Here is a 21,163-nt window from a genome sequence, read left to right as displayed (position 1 = left end):
TTTTTGATTTGGTTGGTGCTCCATGATCGCCGTTGGACAGCGGAGTGCCGTAAGCGGCACAATGTACAGGATGACGATTCCCGTGCTGCTGGAGACGACCAACCATTTGCTGATAGGCTGTTCCATTTTCAGCGAGATTTGGTTCAGAACTCTGGTGCATTCCTCGACGCCAACTGATCGGACATATATATTCCTTAATTTGCAGACTGGTGGACCTACGCGAGGAAAGAACGTGCCCGTAAAGACGGGAAGTGCTTCGACACGTTGGTGATTCTCATTTCATGGTTGATTTGGAAGGAACACAGCAAGCTAGAGTACTTTTGACCATCACGCGAGAAGCACCGAGGAGCTGGATGTGGAATTCAGTCTAGCTAGGACGAGGGTGTCATGTGGCTGCACGCAGGGTTCACGCACTCACGCCAATGCCCCTGTTTAATATCTTTTTGGTTCACGTTGTGTAAGGTCTGGTTTCGCGTCTCCGAGACCATCATAGGCCTTGTAACAAACTTCTTCCTCTTATAAAATACGTGCTTATTCAAGTAGAGGGATTGAACTTCCAATTTTAGGATCTGGGATTGAGATTGGATTCAGAACCAGCTAAAACTTTGGTTAATGACGATTCCAATGTTTCAATATGAAATTGAGAGAAAGATGGATTCCAAGTCGAGGGTTCAGGCAAGAAAAGAAGAGAAAAGTGAAGAGCAGTGATGTGCCAGCGCTGACGCCCCACCGCGCAACTTCAGTAGAAGTTTCTAAACTTGCCACGTGCCGGCATGCGACGAGGACACCAGCAACCAAGTAAGCGGGAGGTTGCCCAAGCAGGCGATAAGGATTCAAATAAATATTGCGCCGGCCATCTTCTTCTTCCTCGACTTCCGCCATTTCTTCCTCTCGGCCGAGCTCAATCGCCGGCGAAATCCACGACCTCCAAGCTTCCTCCGCCTGATTCCTCGCGCCCACACCTTGACCGCCACCCATCACCCCGTTTGAGCCACCCAGGATCTTTACCAAGCGACCGCGCGAGCCCAACAACTCTGCCTGCATCATCGCCGCCGCCCCCGACCGCCTCCTCTTCACGGTCAGCCAGATGGCCGCCCAGGGCCTGGGCGTCGCCGACTCCGACGATGACTACTTCCTCTACAACGCCAACGACAGCATCGCGGCCCGCCTCCCCGCCGTGCCCACCGACTTCCCCGTCACGCTCTCCCCCCGCCGCACCATGGGCCTCATCGCTCACCCGCGCCGCCCCGGCCACTACATGATCGCGCAGCTCCACCCCGCCGACGAGGCCGCCGCCATGAAGCGCCACGACGCCCTCCTCTGGTACTCCACCGCTACCGGCCAGTGGTCCGTCAAGCAGCTCGCATCCGCCCCCGACCACGAGCCCTGGGGCGCGCACGGCGTCGTCGCCCACGGCGGCCTCCTCTGGTGGGTCGACGTCGCCCACGGCATGCTCTTCTGCGACCCGTTCGACGACCACCCGCGCCTGCGCCTCGTCCCGCTGCCGGCCGGCTGCGAGATGCACGGCCTCGGCAAAAACCTCCGCCCCACCATTCTCATGGACCAGCGCCGCCTCATGAGGCCGAGCCAGGGCATGCTGCGCTACGTCGAGATCCAGGGCCTCTCCTACGACCACGCCGACGTCGACGGCCCGATCAACCCCTCCGTCACGATGTGGACGCTCGTCGACCCGGAGGGCCCGCATCCCTGGAGGTTCGAGTGCGAGGCGTCCTTCGCCGACATCTGGGCCCACGACAGCTACGTCGCCGCCGGTCTGCCGCAGGGCAAGGTGCCCAAGCTCGCCCTCGTCCACCCCAGCAACCACGATGTCGTCTACTTCTTCCAGGACACGGCGCTCTTCGCCTTGGACGTGCGCGCGAGGCGGGTCCTTGCCTGCGAGGGATGCTTGGTGGACCGTGTTTTCCAGGATCCCCTATTCCAGCTAGAGCTAGAGCTAGTCTGAAGATGACAAGTCCACAGCTAGCATATTGCAAGAATGTCTGAACGAAGTTGCATTGCTTCTGCTTTTCCCTTGGTGTTTCTTCATTTTGCCCATATTCGATTCATACCTCCGATTTTAACATTGGGTCGGGATTTTGAACATATTGCCCAGCATTGTAGCCTTTTATTTTCAGATAATGGAGTAGTAGAAACATTGCTAATTGCTTGCTGCCCTACCAGTTAGTTGATACTGTTGCTGGTTCTCGAATGCAGGTGAAAGTAAATGGCCACCTGAACACGTGGAACGATTGGTCGAGACGACAGGATCAGAATCCGATGACGACTTTAATGAAGTGGCATCTTTGATTTGCCAGCTACATATCAAGAGCCAGCCGGACAAAGGAGCATTCGTCGACTGAGCTGCGGATCAAGGAGCATTCGTTGAGTGAGCTGCGGATCATGCTCGGTGGGGAGCCGGGTGACCAATCTGATTTTTGTTTTTTAGATGATTGAGGAAAGAGTTTGAAACGAACATGGCACCATTTATGCCATTTTGAGTGATTTTGGTGATCGAATGACAACACTAACACTTGGACTAATATAATTGTTAAGATGACCCATTCTCAGACTTTTAGGTTCAAGTGATGACAAAGAGAAAGAGAATATAGGCGTAGTAAGGCCCGAAGGGCCGCCCCTACGGGGGTTCTGCTACCCGATTAGCATCGGTGCATCCGACGCTTGTCGGAAGAACCGACGCTATGATGTTTGGTGCAGGAGGAAATCGAAGCCAAGTCAGCCTATAGGCACCGGTTGAACCGACGGTCCAAGAAAGGGCATCGGTGCATTGGGCGTACTGTGTACCAGAGACGATGTCAAGTGCCCAGGAGAAGTTTCTTCAGCACCGGTTCAACCGATGGTGCATCGGAGTATTGCGTCGGTGCATTGACGTCAGCAGAAGAGAAGAAGGCTGTGAGTGACCGGTTTAACCGACGGGCAAGCATCGGTTCAACCGGTGGTCACTGTGTCAGCAGTCAGAAGTTCAACGGCTACTTCGTGTCTTAGAGTGACCGGATGAACCGACGCTACCCCTACCAGAGGCATCGGTTCATCCGATGATACGCAGATTTTCTGCTGACCGTTGGAGCAACGGCTACAAGACTTGGTGGCCTATATATATGCCTCACCCCGGCCATTTGAAGATTGCTGGAGTTGCTGGACATCCCACATACACCCAAGAACATCTCCAAGCCATAGAAAAGCATCAAGATCATATCCTTAGCCCTTAGCACACTTTGAGAGTGTTGTGTAAAGGATTAGCTCTTAGTGAGTGAGATTGCAAAGCTTCAAGCCTTTGTGCTGTGGTTCATTAGCGAACCAAAACAAGAGCTTGGTGCGCCGGCAACGTCATCGACCCTCCGGCTTGGTGTGGAGCAGCGACGACATCTTTGTGCGGGGGACGTAGAGACCCCCATCCTTTGTGGAGAAGCTCCTTAGTGGAACCCGGGGCCAAGGTGACCGTGATTGTGTTCACGAAAGAGATTTGGTGGCCGAGTAGCAATACTCTTAGTGAGTGCTACAACAACGTGGATGTAGGTGTGCCTTTGTGGCTAATCGAACCACGGGATAAACACCCGCGTCAAGAGTTTGCTATATCCTATCCCGCTCTTTAAGCTTCCGCATTTCATACTAGCAATTTGTGTGCCTTTACTTTCATAGAATAGTTTCTTGATAGGAAATGTTATAGGTTGCTAAACTCTTTTGAGATAAGGGTTTCACACTAGAACAATCTAATTGCACATCTAGATAGCATGTTTTAGTTTAAGTTTTATGCATACTAGTTGGAGCTATAGGTCTAAGTTTTTAGAATGCCTAATTCACCCCCTCCCCTTTTAGACTAGAGCACCCGATCACTTTCAGAGTTCCACACTCGATCATCGGTAAACGAACGTCCACAGCCAAACTATTTCAAATTCAGCCCTCAGAAGGCTGCTAGCAAACGCCAAACATAGTAGTAGGTTCCATTGGTGAGAGGGGTAATGCGGGGAGGCTTTCGGATCTTTGTATGCTTACGCGTTTCAGACGTGTAGAGCCTGCAGCTGACATCTCGTCTGAATTGAGTAGTACATCAAAGCTGAGGAACCACCGGATCGATGCTATGAACGAGCATGAGGTTTTGTCTGAGAGAACATTTTATCTTGTGCTGCTAATACAATTGGAGTTCAATTTTGGTTTTCTTTTGGCGATCATTGAGCTGGTCCGATCTTCTCCTGTTTGTATTGCATATTTTTTACTGATTGGACTCATGGTAAATACTATAGTTCGGAAAGCAGTTATTCTTGCAAAAAAACTACTAGCTGTTTCTTCATTTACCAAGACTATCTTTCCTCGTAGGTAAACAGATTGTGTCTATTGTATATATATGGGAAGTGTCTCCGTGTCAATCGATTGAAATATAGCTTATCCATCAATCACACCTAGAGTCGTTGGATCATCCATCTTATCACTTTTTTGCCCTGGTGTATTTTCAGTATTCTGAAAGTTAATAGGCCCCGCAATTTAATATTGCACACCCATTAACAGTCGAACAGCTCACAGCTCATAACTGGCGAAGTGGGCTGGGCATGCTTGTTAAAAAAATTGTTGCTACTGGCCTCGCATTGCTCATTCAGCAGCCTAGTAAAATACCAATTTTGTCTTCTTTCTAGTTCCAACTAATTTGAAAAAATAACAACAAAATAATACTTGTAAACCTGCAGTAAAAAATAAAAAAAATTACACATAAAATTTGTGGACAATCTTGTGTCTTTTTTTGCCAACTAAAAACAAACAAAAGCCAAATATAACAATATATAAAAAAGTTATAGGTAAATTTTTTGGGCTAGCCACAAAGTTATTACAAGTAAATTTCTCCTAGCCCATCTTCTTGACTATAAATAAACAAAAATCGAGCCTAACTATCTCAACTAAAAGTCCAAAGACATGACAAACAAGCATGAACACACATGTGATGAGATTGGACATGCTACTCAACATATGATAGTATGAGATTGTGTCGCACATAACAATGCCATATCAGCTCCTCAAACTCACAGAAAAAACAGCTCAGTACACGTTACAATGCTAGTAATATGATAGAGGGAGAGAGAAAAATTCAAAGCATAGAAGCTATACAGTTATGACGAAATACAATTATGAAGAGAGATTGGACCTGAGCAAGTAGCAGAATACAAAATATATTGTGTGTAAGTGGATAAAAATTACACTAATCTTATTGTAGAAAATTACACAACTTCTATCATAGCAAATTAGTTGACCATGATAGTAACTATGTCCGCAACTTGTGATAATTATTTTTTAACAAGGTGCAATGGGATCAAAGAACAAAAAATAATTCATATGTAGAACTAACTGGAACCTGGAAAAAAAAAACTAAACTGGAACCTGAATTTTTCACAAACTAAAAAATATAGAGTAAAAAATCTCTGGTTGGAGAAAAAGGGAAAAAACTAACTGGAACCTAAAATTTTTACAAACTAGGTGAATCTCCACATATTTGAATATAATACATTGCAGCAAAAATATATTCACCTCTGCTAGTCCAAATCCACCTGAATACATCAAGATAGAAATCAGGTTTTGCTTGTGATTCAACCATTACAATGCCATACATACAGTCTACTAAAAATATTACAGTATAAAAAAGTAATTTTTACTCAAAATTTATAGTATAAAAAGTAAAGTATTAATTTATTCTCTAGCTTGGACCAATGCGTATATTCAAAATTTATACAGTATAAATTCATCAAAACATTCAGATCGTAGAACTTTAAAGAAATAAAGGGATACACTACACATGAGTGAATATTGGCACTGAAACATATGGATAGATCCTCTGAAAATGTACAGACTAACTTATTTACAGTACTGCAAATGCATACAAGTATACTTAATAATGAGGCTAATAAAAAAGCTATCAGAAAACATGTCACTAAAGGAATAACTTTGTTTTCCTAGAACAAAAAGTTAGAGCACGATACTTGACTGGTGAAGATATGCATGAAATGAAACATTTTAGGTGATGACAAACAACAGTAAACTTGAATCAATGACATGAAGGATATGACTCCAAGTGAATTGAGTAAAAGAAATTCCCATAAGTATGTGTAAATTCCAATGCAATCAAAGTTTACAAAATTTCATGTTAACTAAAGGAAATACATCAAACTAATACAAATAAAAACGTATAGAATTATGATGAATGTAATAAAACACTGGTACCGGATAATCAAACACCAAGGTCTTATACATTTGTCCTATTTGGTTAGATTATCAAAGTAAAAAAAATACACTGCAACTAATGATCCAAGTTGTAGTGGAACATCGAGTGTGTGGGTTGGGGAGAAGTGAAAAAGGCAGAAGTGGTGGGCCCCCACGGCGGTCATCGATCAATTACTGAGCCACCGTTCACAGGAAAACAAAATGAATCCAACAACCAAGGCTGGGGATCCGACAGTGCGAAATGGGCAAAACAAAAAGACTTGATGCGGGCCCTATAGCTGCTACTAATACACGTTGCCAACGTCGATTGATACGCAGAAAAAGATTTCAATCGAATGACACCGAGTTTTATCAAATATTAGAGCTTTATCAAATCGTCACCAGTTTCATCTGCCATTTCAAGTGTTCTTTTAGTTTTACAGTATCCAGCCAGAAGAATTAATTAATGTGCTTAATCTTCTTCTAGTAAGCAAAGTATAGTAGCATCATGTACGATTAGCTTCAGTTTGTGCGTCCGCTCGCTTGGGCACATTCAGCATACGTTAGGCTGAATCTTTCTGCAGGCATGCGCCGAAAAACAACAGAAATTGCAGCACTGATCTATGAATATCTATCCTCTGAAAAACTGACTGCATAAGAAGTAAGAATGATGGTGCATTCCTAATCTATGACCACCAATCAACCTGAAGGACAACATGCGTTAAGCCTGTTTATTAAAAATGTTCACTAGAAGTCATTTCCGTCGACATGGCCATCAAGCCTGTCTATAGTTGACTGACTATTTAGTGTTTATGGTAACATTGTAAAAAAAAGCCTAAAATTCATCTGTTTTCTTCAAAATTTGCTAATGACATGGATCTAGCTCATTTCAAACTAGTTTTGCGAAAACTCTATATTAGTTAGCATTTCAGATGGTCCTTTGAAAACATCCATTTATAACATGTATTACTGAATAAATTTTCCGGGCACCATGGACTCCAACTCGGTCAAACCTTATATCCGTTTTGGTCATCTAAATGGAGGCTTCGATATGATGAGCTCAAATTTGTGATTTGACCTCATCTTGCGACTGTTTCGTATGCATATTTGTTTTTCCCCCTTTTTGTTGATTTAGAATGTTGAAATAGTGTCGGAACGTCGTCTCCTTGTTTTTGTGGCTCCAGCCCTACTTTTGAGGAAATATTGTGGGCTGTCTTTGCTTATGCATGATTTGTGATATTTATGCACTTATTTGTCTAATTTCTTGGTAAAACAGGTTGGCACATCAAAATCCGTGGAACTTTCTTTTTTACAAAATAAAAATATAGAGCTTTTACCCTTTTACTCAACAAAATGTGGCTGTTGCAATGTGATTTAAAGATCACTAACAATGTTTTTCTTAAACAATTGATAGTGTCATGGATATTTTCATTGATATAGTTTTTCATAATTTTTAGTTAAGTTTAGCTTGACAATGAAATATGTGGTGTGGGGCGGGGGGGGGGGGTTATACCATATCCCCATCTCTAATAAAAACTACAAAATGTCTCTAAACTTTTAAATATCTACATTCAGTACACCAACTCATATCCCATTTCCTCCATAGTGTTGCCAGTCTATTTGGCATTGCTCTAATCCAACAATGAATATGTACTACCTCAGATCAGCTTTTCCATGACAGATACATCCGTCAGGGAAAGTCCCCAATACTGTCATGGATAGTCTTCCGTGACGGTAACTGTCATGGATACACCGTTACGGATAGAATGATAGGGAAGGTTACCTTTCCTGACGGATAACCGTCAGGAACAGTTGCAAAAAAAATTTACTACCAACAAGAATAGTTTTCCACGTTGGTGACGATGCAAAATGTCAGGAAAACTTTCCTGTCGGACACATTACTGTCAGGGAAAGTTCAATACTCTCCCGTCGCACCCTACCAATTTTTTTTCACCACACCACCCACGCCGATCTACCTCGAGCAACCCTCTACGCACAGCATTGGATTTGAAGTATATATACATGGAATTTCTTTTGCCCTCCCAAAATCCAGAAAACCTCTAATTTGGACGATAACCATATAGGTGAGCTTAAACCGTATGCATAGTGGAGAGTACTTTATTTTCTACTCGCCAACTCAAGCGCGATTAGAGTGCGTTGCTGCGGCACGCACACAGCCTGCACGAGTGGAAGTCCCACGGCCTCTTCTCCACACATGATTTTACTTTTCTACACTTGAAGGGATTTTGCAGTTGTAAATGTATTTATGAATTATGCTAGTGGTGGGCTCTGATGAACAACTGCCAATTATTCCACATTATAATATTCTACTAACAATTTCTCCTCATTTTAATTCCAGTTTACAACAATACTCTATGAATACACGCATGCAACTCTAAAAAGAATAACGCCAGCTAAATGCGAGCACTCATGCTTTGAAGACTCGAATCCGATGGACATATTCCACAGTAAAGAACCATATATGGGATCAGCTGATCTACGTTCATTTCGCTGAATATCCCATACATGGGATCATTTCAGAATGAGTGCCCAATTCAGAAAATACTGATAGAAACTGCTACACACGTTGTCTACTATTTTTGGCCCCGTTTGGTTTCAGTCTAGAATGGTCTAGAAAAAACTTTGACCCCTAATTAGGGGTGTCAAACAAAAGAAGTTTACAAAGCCAACCCTCCGAACCCCTGCGCTAGGAACCCTGACAAATCTAGTGAGGTCTTTATCCGAGTGATTAGAGGATGGTTATGTAGCATCACTGTAGTCAATTATCGATTTATTATTGTCATTAGATTCGTCGCAAAAAATTATACCCATACGTAAAGGGGTTTTGCAAATAGACTTTATTTAGTACTTCATGCATACAAAATTTTATTCTCTACTTGCGTGTTCTAGAATCTCTAGAACGAAACCAAACAAAGCCAAAGAATAAAAACCAGAAGTACCTGATTTCTACGGGGAATTGAATTAATTTTCTGCCAAATCAGCAGAAGATGTGTGCAATCAACCTGGCGCATCTACCAATTTCCCTCGATGGGTCTTGGGCACGCACATACTCCTACTGGACATAGCTGATCACTGAATCGAAGCAGCAGCGCCACGCGCACACGGCACACAAGTCACAGAAGATCCCCGGGCCGCCTCACCTTCTTCCTCCGTACGCCCCCAACCGGGCACTTTCACCAACCCACCAGCCCCGCTCCTCGGCTTCGCCGCGCCCTCGAGCGGAGCCTTCCAGAGCCTAGGGTCCGCGCTTCCATGGCGGGCGTCGAGTCGTCCGCCGCTCCGCCGTGGTGTTCATGATCATAGCCTTGGGCGTGCTGACGCAGGTGGCTCCGTGGGCAAAGGGAGCCGAGAAGGCTGGCTACCTGCTTCTGGAAACCGTGTTCTTCCTCGTGTTTGTTGTCTATTGCTTTGTGACTTTTCCACATCTTATCATCCGAATGTTGGTGGCTAGCTGTGCTGAGAGGCGTGAAACCACCGGATCCCATTGACAAGGCAGGTTCAAAGTGTGCATCTTTTCTTCCCTTTTGATAACACCAGCATCTTGTTGATATGGACATGTTCATTACCTTGTTATCATCTTATCTGTTGCTTGAAGTATCTATTGTTGTATCAGTATTACACAACTTAGTCTCTCAAGGTTGTATCGATAAGTGACATCGTTAAGGCAGTTTTGTAGAAATGGGTGTGTTATTGTGTAATGTGCAATCTATTTGGGGTTTTATTATATAGATCTGGTGTAGAAATCTAATAGGTTCTGCAGCTTCTCTTGTCTGTTTATGTGATATCAGCTTACTATTTTGATGCTGCCTTGAAAAAAGGCTTTGGAAAGTAATTTGACACATGTGGGAGTCAACTGACTTTGATGGCATTATATGCCTCCCTGTTCAATTTCTTGGCATGCTTTGTAAACCTGGTGAAGCGCATCTAGGCCGATAGATGCTAATGGTAAGATTCGGTGATTAATGACAACCGTATGTGACTAACGTGTGTTTTGAAGGAAAAATTAATGATTAGTTTAGTCTCATATGAAATGTGAAAGGAGACCCCTCAATTCGGAACAACCATGCGTGCCAAGGACTCAATTTCAAAGATTAAGGACCTTTCTAGTCTCAAGTGTCACAAGGAGATGAAGGACACTTGATTTAGCTAGGGTTTATAGTTTTTAATTCTTGACCGTACTATTAAGAGGGGTTCATGAGTTAGTAGCTTGACCAAAATTAAGTTGGCCTTAGAAATCTTGCACACTCGCTCAAAAACAGCCCAAGATGGTCAATAGAAGTTAACACAACGCTTGGAAGGAGAAACAATCGAAGTCACATTCGAATCCAAGTCAATTCAGTTGAAAACAAAGAAAAACAGCAGCACCGGTTTAACCGATGCTTGCCGGAAGTTCCGACGCCCTATCGGTTTAACTCTCTGGATGCAAACAGAAATCAAATCAAAAATCTCTATAGCACCGGTTGAACCGACGGTCAAAAAGATAAGCACCAGTGCATTAGATGTACTTTGTTCCAGAGAGCATGTTTTGGTGGATCTCAACTTGTCTTCAGCACCGGTTGAACCGACGCTTCAGATTCAACCACCGGTGTATTGGATGTACAATGTTCCAGAGAGCTTGTTTGAGTTGAGCAGTGAACCTCTTCAGCACCGGTTGAACCGATGCCTCTACGGAGCATGCACCGGTGCAATGACGCAAGCCTGGATATTGTGTCAGAAACCCCAACGGCTACTAATTGGACACAGAGAGACCGGTTGAACCGACGCATACACCTTCTAACTCGTCGGTTCCTCCGGTGGTCACGGTTTTTCTGCAGTGGACTTCCAACGGCTATGTAACTCTCTCCACTCTATATAAGGGCACCCCCTGGCTCATTTGCAGTGCCTTTGACACCCTGAATACCTGAGGCCACCCTTGAGAAGAAGAGAAAGTGCTTTGAGCAAAAGAGAGAAGATCTAGTACATTGTTTGTGCTTCAACCTTGAAGAATTCATCCTTTGCAAGTGTAGCAAGTGTGCTTGAGCTAGGGCCAACTGAGTGTAGGTCAAGTGAAGGCTTAGGAGCTTGTTACTCTTGGTGTTTGACAGCACCTAGCCGGTCTTCGTGATCGGGAGGTTCTTGGTGAGCTCTTGGAGTTTGTGGGAGCCCCAAGACAAGAAGATTGTACACGGTGTGAACCTCGCCGTTCCGGAGATAGAGAAGGAGCATTCTTAGTGATCACTTGCTCCTTGGTGAAGCAAGGGAGCTATACCCTTGTGTGGGTGCTCCAACGTGGATTAGGGGGGAGCGTCAACTCCTCGATACCACGGGAAAAAATCCGGTTGTCTCGTGTCCCTTACTTTTATTTCAAGCAATTAAATCTTTTTGTTGTTATTCTTGCTTTTGAATGCTTGTGGATTGACTAGGACAACTTGCATGGTAGTGTGAACTTTTGCTTAGGTTTTGATCTTGCTAGTGTGAAACCTTTTAGACAAAATGATCATGATAGTGTGTTTACCTACCTAAGGACCTTTTGCTAGCATGCTCTAGTGACTAGGTTTCAAATTTGTAGATTGGGCAATACTAGTCTAGGTTAAGGACTAGATAGAAATTTGAAAAAGTCCTAATTCAACCCCCCCTTCTTGGGCCACGATCCTTTCACCTGGATGTAGTAGCATTGTAGGTGTTGTGGTGGGTAATTGTTCTTCTGGCACACTTTAATCCTCATACTATACTATTTGAACTGACTGGTGTATCTAAACCATGTTGCTAAAATCAACCCTGAAAGTTTTGTTTCATCTTTAAAGCAGAAGTTACTACAGTAAAATGAACTGATCTGTTTATTTGGTTTCTCAAGATCCTGTTTATGTTTGAATCTCAAGGTGTATCAACTTAGTTTCTCAAGATTATATCTATAGTTAACATCGTTCATGAGGTTGTTTTGTATAAATGGGTTCTTGTATGATGTGCAATCAACTTTGGTTTTATTGCATAAGTTGTGTACAATTCTAATAGTTTTTGCAGCATCTCATATTTGTTTATGCCATACAGCTTAGTACTTAGATGTATTCTTGACAAACTTTTTGCTTTGGAAAGTAATTTGATTCATAGGAGCAAGTCAAGACATGCTTCTCTCTGTTCAGTTTCTTGACATGCTTTGTCAATGTGGATGTAGCAGTGTAGATGCTGTGGTAGGAATTTGTTCTTCTAGAACGGTTTAGTCTTCATACGAAACTATTTGATCTAACTGGTTGATTAGATTGTTACAGCAACAAATGGACTTCTATGTTTTATTTCATTTCTCAAGATAGGAACTAGCTGTTGTATATGTGTGAATCTCAAGGTGTATCAGTAACTAAATGGTGGCAAGCTTTCGCAGTTTCATGGTTATCCTAGTCAATGCCAATTTTGGTTTGCTTGTTTCTCTGATGAATCGAAACTAATTTGCTTACTGCTATAATCATACAATAATGGCTATGTTAGATTAGCATTCAATGTGTTCTTTTTTTGATGTTCAATCATGGGCGGTGATATTAAATGTAATGAAACATGTGCTTAATTTTCTGTTTGTCCGTAGATAATATGCCTTGATATGGTTTGCATGAGCCATTATAGTAATACTTTTATGGCATAAACATATAGTCTTGAAGTACACAAATTGGATCAGGACTGAGCGAAATGAATAGGGAATGCATAGCTAAAGTTCTCTAGAAGGATGTTCTGTTTCAGTTAGAGATCGCTGACAATTAATAAAGATCGTATTCTTTTGAATGTATCATTAATAGGCACAGAACCTGTTAATTGAAGACCAGTGTTATATTGTTTCATGCTGGGTGCATTTCATTATCTACTCTCTGGCTGTTTATTACCTGATGTTTCAACCATACAGGTCACGTGGTTTGGTTGCACTTTTGGATGTAAACACATTTTCATACTCTTCTTTTGGTCCACTTGAAATAGTAGCAATTTTCTAATAATGTGCTCAGCTTAGCGATTCCCAGTTTTGGCGATTTGACTGACAATTATCTCTAATTTCATTTTCAGTTTCTGGGATTCGCAGCTCTGTTGGGACAGGATTTGGCTTGGGCACTGAGGGTGAGATGATAGCACAAGTATAACTGCTAGTTTCAGGAGTAACAATACACAACATTGCTGCTAATATTTCTTGAACAATTCCTGGTATAGTCTGTAAGCTCATATGGATAGTCCCTTACAAACTAATCTCTGTAAAGGGTCCAACAAGTTTCAGGAGTGCACGATGCATTACTACCATATTATAACATTCCATCAAATACAGTATGTAAACTCATCTGGAAACCCCCTTCCGAACCGGTCTTGTGAAAAGTGTGCAGCCATAAATACTCCATCAACAGAGAAGTTTGTGCTGGACCTGGATTCCTGTTTTCTCTTGCAGAGGTATAACTATCTTGATTGGTATTAATCCGTCGGTCGCAAGTATTAATCGACACTTTCAAAGTCTGCAGCTCAATTGTAGTCCATATGGCTGTGTTATACATTGCGGTACATGTTTTATTTAACCAGGCGTCCCCTGAGCATCAACAGATGGCTCTCAGCACTGAAGTGCCGTTGCTTGTTGGCTTGGAGGTCCATGGAGATGTTCGCTGCGATCCGCTGTCTGCAGTAACCATCCATGATGTGGAGGAGCAGCCACATAAAGAAAGCTATTGGGTGGAAACCTGAAAACAACTAAAGATCATAATTACAAGTATTCAAAAACATTAAAATGATGCACACAAAAATTTTGACGTGCTTGTGCAGTAGAAGACCAAATTTTGTAAAATGTCATAAAAATTCGTCACACAAAAGCGAACATTTTCAGGTGCATGAATTTGTCTTCTATTGCACATGCACATAAAATTTGGCATTTCCGTAGAATTTTTGAGTCATCATCCAAGTCCATGAACCTCGAGCTGCGGCGCCCCTGCCGTACAGAGCTGCTGCTTCTCTCTGTGCAGCTCCAGCGCCCGGTCCATGACCTTGGCCTCCGACAGGCGCTCGGCTCTCTTGGCGCTCGGGGGATGCGTCGCGCGCACGTCGTCCGGCGCCTCGTCCCCGCCCAACTCCCCGAGCTTCCTGTACATCGGCGGGCCCGCGCGCGGGTCGTACCCCGCGGCGGCGAGCAGGAGGAGCCCCAGGCGATCTGCCTCGTACTCCTGGGCGCGGTAGCACGGCCGCATGAGGAGGGACCGCCACGCGTCACGCGCCGCCGCGCCGCCGCCCGGCGGCGCGTCGTCGAGCGGCAGCAGCAGCTCCCCGGCGCAGTTGGCGAGGAGGCCGGCCAGGAACCAGTTCCTCGCCCTCTTCTCGCAGTGCCTCGCGATCACGTGCCCGACCTCGTGCCCGAGCACTGCGGCGACGGCCTCGTCCGGGCGCAGGAACTGGAGGAGCCCCGTGGACACCGTGATGTCGCTGGTCGCGGTGCTGAACCCGTTGACGTGTTCCCCCCCGTCGACCACGCCGACGGTCCAGTGGATGCCGTCGAAGGGGCGCCGGATCCTCGCGGAGAGCCTCCGCCGCCCGTAGTTCGTGTCGTCGCACGCGGCGGCGATGAGGTGGGCGGCGATGCGCTGCACCCGGATGGTCTGGGGATCGTTCGGGGGGAGCCAGAGCATGCTATCCCACTCCACCTCCTCCTCCTCCTCGTCCTCGGCGCCGGCGTACGAGGCTGGGGCGTCGGCTCTGGCCGCCGCCGCAGCGCTGTCCCGGCGAGGAGAAGTCGCCGGCCTGCGGAGGAGATGGCGTGACAACAGGTCCGTGAAAAACCTCATGTTTGCCTGAATAGTTGCTACGCTGTTTGGCATCATACCAAAGAATGGTTTAGGTGTGTTCATGTATATGCCCACAAACTCACAATCTAGATTCGGATTCGGCCCAAGACAGCTGAAATTTGTTCTCGGCCTCGGCACAATAAATGGAAATCAGTACTCGGAGAGTCAAAGTCGGACTCTTACTTCTAGCTGAGCAGTAACGATCAAGAAACAAAAAAACATTTGCAGTAAACCACGAAAAGGGCTTTTGCTATGCATCTAAATAAATAACCTACAATTTATTTAGATTTGCCAAAAATAACCTACAATAAGAATCTAATTGTACTAATAGGTTATTTAGATTTGCCAAAAATAACCTACAATTTGAAACAAAGAGAGTACGTAAGAATCTAAGTATACTAATTGTTGACTTCTTTTGGAACTATAAACACGTTAAACCCTCACTATAAGCTCTAGAAAATGAAAAATACTAAAAAGAAACACACAAATCAGAAATATTTTACCAATAATTCAATATACTCTAAAAAAAATACTAGTCTTAGGCCTATTTTATTTGCTAAAAAGTTACCACCCTGCCATTATAAAAAAAGTGTAATATAGCCCCATAAATAATTCAGAGAACTATTCGTAGGCACATGGAAGAACTAAAACCAGTCCTGCCAAAAAAAAAAGGAGACCAAAGAGTACAAAATACAGAAAAAGAATCTTTGACAGACAAACATTCATATCATTAAAGTACTATTACAGCCTGCTGTCTTCTTTCTTGAGTCCAATGCATTGGGGGTATCCTCATATTTATTCTTGCCCTGTTCTTCCATAGCGCCAACGTTTGAATGCAGTTTGTTTGATAACTTGTACTAGTGTGGTGACCGGGGATGAAAACGGATCGGATACGGACGGATATCACTGATATTGTATTTATTTTCATATTTGTGTTCGAATACGGAGTTGGATACGGATAGTGTTAGCTTTTGTCGGATAAGATTGTAATGGATATCGACATCATAAAAATGTAACTTTTGAGCATTCGGATACGGATCGGTTGCAAATAGTGGATACTCGGAATCGGATACGTACGGATAAAAACCCTTCCAGACCGGATCGAATTCGAATACGATCGGGAAATATCCGTACCATTTACATCCCTAGGTGACCCCATCAAAAGTCCTCTTATTCCTTGCTAACAAAATATTCCAATTCAAGCTATTGCTATGATAATCGTGGGATCGTCCACAATTGTATTCGTGTCTAGGGCTGATAAAGAGTCTCAAATTTTAGTCTAGATAATCTAAGGAGCTGGCCTAAAAAATTAAGGACTAAACTCTCATACAATTTTGAGCTAAAAATATATAAGAGAGCAGTAAGACCATGATCCATTACCACCTCTAGTTCTAGTCTTTGAGTTGCATGTGGGCATCTGAATAACTTGTGTTGTACCGTTTCCTCCTCATTATTACATCCATATGGGCAAGCTGAGCTTGTGAACATTGTTTCTCTTTGCTAGTACCTATCTGGTTTTCGGCCGATCTCTTGAAGATAGCCATGCAAAAATTTTGCTTTTTATTTGACGCCAATAATGCCTCCAAAAGCTAGCATGTAGTAATAGCTTGACTACTTCACTGTGAATTATTTTTTGTCAGTCCAAATCTCTTTTCTCTTTGATTTTCTATCTGACTTAAACTTGGTCTAACCTTTGTAGCAGGTCTTGCAGCACCCGTTCTGCACCTTGTGATGTCAGCGGTGCTGTTCTGATTGGCCACCCTTCATCGATCTTACATTCCGTCACTGAAATATATTGTTGCTTGTGACATGTGAGTATAGCTGAGGATATATATGTTTTCGCGACCTTACCTGAGCACGTATTTCATTAAGAAGAAAACAATTTACTGACAATTTTTGATGCGGCCAAACAGAGCTTAACCAATATAAGATCACAAACGACTAAAAACAGAGAAAAATTGAAGAAACACAAAGAAACATCCAATGATCACAACAGACACCCAACAGCAGAAGCAAGACGGGGGAACACCTCCAACCCTACAACCCTAACCGAGGCCAACCTAACGCCAACCAACAATTGGACCTGCAAAAAGAAACTACACCGGCAAAGTTGCGAAGGTCAGCAACACAAACAAGGTGGCAAAGCATCCACCCGACCAACCAACAGCGGCGGCAAAGTATCCGCCCCAAGAGAACTCAACCAACGACGACAACAGCAAAGCATCTGCTCGAGCAGCACAGCGGCAAAGCATCCGCCAAACGACAACCAACGCGACCTGGACGATGTAGAGGAAACTAAGTGAAGGCAGGCGCAGAAGTGGATCCTCCCCGAGAAGAGCAATCGACCACCATGGGCAAGAGCATCCAAGACAACACCAGGGAGGGAGCGACGCAAAAGACGCCGTCGTTGTCCGACCAACACGGTCTAGGTTTTCATCTGGAAAGCTCATCGAAGAGAAGGGCATAGGGGGGAAAGAGTGACGCCTTCAACAAGGTAAGCGACGTCCGGGGCGTCGCCGTCACCGGCCCGCAAGCCAAGGCTTTTGCCATCACCCCAATCCCAACCCAATGCCAATGACAATAGACACCGCCGCGCAAGGGAGCCCATCAGCACCACAACCAGGGCAGCACCACGGTTAGAGGAAGCGGCGGCGGTGGCGCAGCCATGGGCCCACGGTCACCCGAGGCGGCGGCGACGCAGCCAAGGCCCCCTGGCCACGAGGGGGCGGTGAACAGCCACGGGCGCCTGGCCACGAGGTGGCGGCGACGGCGGCGCAGCCACGCCCCCCGGCCACCCGAGGCGGCGGCGACGGCCCCCGGCTACCGGGGCGGGCGAGCTCCGCTAGCACCGAGGAGGGCGCCACCGGCAGTCAGCAGCGCCCGGGAGGGCGCGAGCACCACAACCGGCTGGTGACAATAGATCCGGTCGAGGGGACCACGGATCCATCGAGGGAAAGGCCGGATCCGGCCCAGGAGGCCGGCGACGGCGAAGGAGCAGCGAGGTCAGAAGTCTGGGTGGCGGAAGACCTAGGGAAGAGGAAGAGGAGGGCGAGCTGGGCCGACTTTGATTCAGCCGCGGGCCGCCGCCACCGCCTGGACGGTCACCGGCGGCGGCGGCGGCCACCGGAGGCGGCCAAAGGTGGGGGACAGCCGGCGGCGCGAGCGGCGCCCCCGTGTCGCCTGGGAGAGCGCGGGGGTGGGGGGGGGACTTTTTTTTATGGCGGTAGACTTGTTCCAGGTGAGGATATATATCGCGATAGGATTTCTATCCAGCCAGCTGTCATGCGAAAAGATGAATTAGAGATATTAATTGTCGCCACGCTGTTGTTGGTTACTCACTTTATCCCAGTCGTTTATCATTGCCATACATTAATTGTTGCATCGATCGGAGTTTAATTTGGTCGTGTGTGAATCTTGTGTAAAAACTTTAAAAGCAAACTTGTATTTTGTTCTTCTATTTTTTTATTGCTAAATCAACTCATTCTAATGGACACACGCAGATTGCCATGATACCATGCAGTTAGCGCTAGCCGCCGCATGCTTTTCCCTCCCCAATCTCCTCTATTTAAAAGACTTTTTTACCCCCTCACCCCCATTAAACTAGCAAAAAATGGTTTCTAGGGGCCGGTTGAAGCCGCATTTGCAGGGCCGGACGCAATATCCGCTTGTACTTTTTGCAGCTATAAACGGCTATTTGTAGAAGCGGGTAACGCGCACACTTAGGTTAACGGGTTCGAACCGTTTACTTCAAGCCCCTCCTCCATCATCCTACATAGTCACTTGTAACTCTATATATGAGGTATGTCATTCTTTTATATTAATAATTGGAACCGATTTGTAGAGTAAGTGATATCCTCATTCGCCCTTGAAAATCATTTATAGGAGTGAGGACCCCAACACCAGCACCTACAATTATGTATTTATTTTTTATTTTTTCTTTGAAAATATAATTATATATCTATACTTACTCACAGAAGATATATTTCACATATCTCAAGTGCTATTTCAAATGATCAAAAATAACATAATCGCAAAACATATGTTTAAATTGTTTTCACATACACATATACTACATTCATACTGTATAGTACAACACACGTACTATAGAGCGTGGGTTCGTATAATTGATCCACCACTGCAACTTCACACACAAACCACGGTTTCCAATTCCCATGGAGGGGATTTGCTGGAATGGAGTTGGAGGCACATCGATTTCCTACTTCAATTCGCAGGCTGAGCGAGCGTCTTGCACCTGGGGACTAGGACAAGTGGAACCCGCGGCGGCATCGTCAGCCCCGGCGCCTCGCTCGTGTCGACGTCCGCCGGGCACATGCCGGTGGAGAGCTCCCAGTCGAAGTGGCGCAGGAGGCTGGCGAGCGCGAGCTCCACCACCGGCAGCGCGAAGTTGATGCCGGGGCACATCCTCCGGCCGGCGCCGAACGGGATGAACTGGTAGTCCGTGCCCCTGAAGTCCGCCGCCGGGCCGCCGCCCACGAACCGCTCCGGCCGGAACTCCTCCGGCGCGTCCCACGCCGTGGGGTCCCGCCCGATCGCCCACACGTTGACGAAGAGCACGGTCCTGGCCGGGATCTCGTAGCCGCGAACCACCGCGGGCGTCGTCGACTCGTGTGGGACCAGAAGCGGCGACGGCGGGTGGAGCCGGAGCACCTCCTTGAACACTGCCTTCAGGTATTCCATCTTGCTCAGGTCCGCTTCCGTGATGGCAGCCTCATCGGCGGCGGCGCCGGCGACCCGCGCGATCTCGTCTTGTAGCTTGGCCATCACCCGCGGGTTGGCGACGAGCTCTGCCATGGTCCATTGCAGCGTTTCCGATGATGTTCCAGTCCCGGCGGCGATCATGTCCTGCAGACGCAAGAATCGATCGAGCATCAGGAGAACAAGATCACTAGACATTTCTTGGGAAATTTCAAGACCATTTCTGCGAAGATGACCTTAACCATGGCTTTGATGCGATCACCTGTGAACTCGAGCCCGTCGGCGCTTTCCCGCCTCAGCCGAAGCAGCCAAGCAGGACGTCCAAGAAGTCCTCATCCTCCTCCTCCCCGGCACTGCCGGCACCCTTCTCCTGGTGCGCGGCCAGTATCTCGGACAGGAACCTATCCCAGGCCTCGGCCCTGTCGTCGAGCATCTTGTCCAGGCCCGTCGCCCACCTCACGAACCTCGCCGGCGCGTCCGGCAGCACGTCCTCCGGCTGGAGGCCCGCCACCAGCGGCGCGGTGCTCCCAATCAGCTGCTTCAGCCTCTCCACCGTCGCCCCCGCGGCGCCGGTCGCCGCTCGGGTGACCACCGCGTTGGTGTAGCTGTACAGGAGCTCCCTCAGCTCCACGGCCTCCCGGGCCTCGGCGGCGCGTCGGGCCCGCGCGACGAACGCGGCCGCCTCGGCGGCGCGCACGGGCGCGAACGACGCCACGCGGCGCGGGGAGAGGAGGTGGACGACGGCGGCCTTCTTGCCCCGGCGCCAGTCCTCGCCGTACGGCGCGAACGACACGTTCCTGCAGCCGTACATCAGCCTGTCCGCAGCCACGCTGCGTGGGCGGGAGGCGAAGGCGAGGTCGTGGTTCCGGAACAGGTCCGCGGCGGCCGCGGCCGTGGACACCACCAGCGTCCGCCGGCGCCCGAGCTGCAGGAGGAGGCCGCCGCCGCCGCCGTAGCGGAGGTACAGCTCGTGCAGGGAGCGGTGGTGGGGCCGATGAGGTGGACGTGGCCGATCAGCGGCAGCGACGACGGGGGCGACGGCGGGAGCGACTTGCCGCTCCGGCGGTTCTTGACGACGCAGAGGAAGACGATGATGATAAGCACGCCGGCAGCGGCGAGCACGTAAGGAGACATCATCTGCCTTCCTGCAGCTCTGCCGATCAACGCAACGCTGAAGAGCCTCCCTTGCTGATTGCGCGCTGAAGTGTTGGATTTAGCGACGGGTCGCTGCGGAACAACCATCATTTTTTTATTTTTTTATTTTTTTCCTATATATACTATTGTTTTAGATGTGACAAATCATCCTCTGGTTTTGGATCGATCCGAGAAGTCGTGTGGTGAGCCAACCTGCGAAGAATTTTTGACACGAAAATATTAGGCTCGTGTTGCATGATTATATTGGTCCAGATATTTTGGTATCACGTTGCTACCATGTTTTTTTTTTGCGAGTGTTGCTACCATGT

At 46.6% G+C, this 21,163-nt stretch overlaps 1 pseudogene; it reads right to left on the bottom strand.

Moving 5' to 3' along the window:
• Window positions 1–19,030: 19,030 nt before the first annotated feature.
• Window positions 19,031–20,923, bottom strand: LOC120639185 (annotated as a pseudogene).
• Between the last annotated feature and the right edge of the window lie 240 nt (window positions 20,924–21,163).

The sequence above is a fragment of the Panicum virgatum genome, chromosome 6K (genome assembly GCF_016808335.1).
Source record: "Panicum virgatum strain AP13 chromosome 6K, P.virgatum_v5, whole genome shotgun sequence".
Classification (NCBI taxonomy): Eukaryota; Viridiplantae; Streptophyta; class Magnoliopsida; order Poales; family Poaceae; genus Panicum; species Panicum virgatum.
Note: the sequence above shows the minus strand (reverse complement) of the source record. Positions and strands in the feature narration are given on the sequence as shown.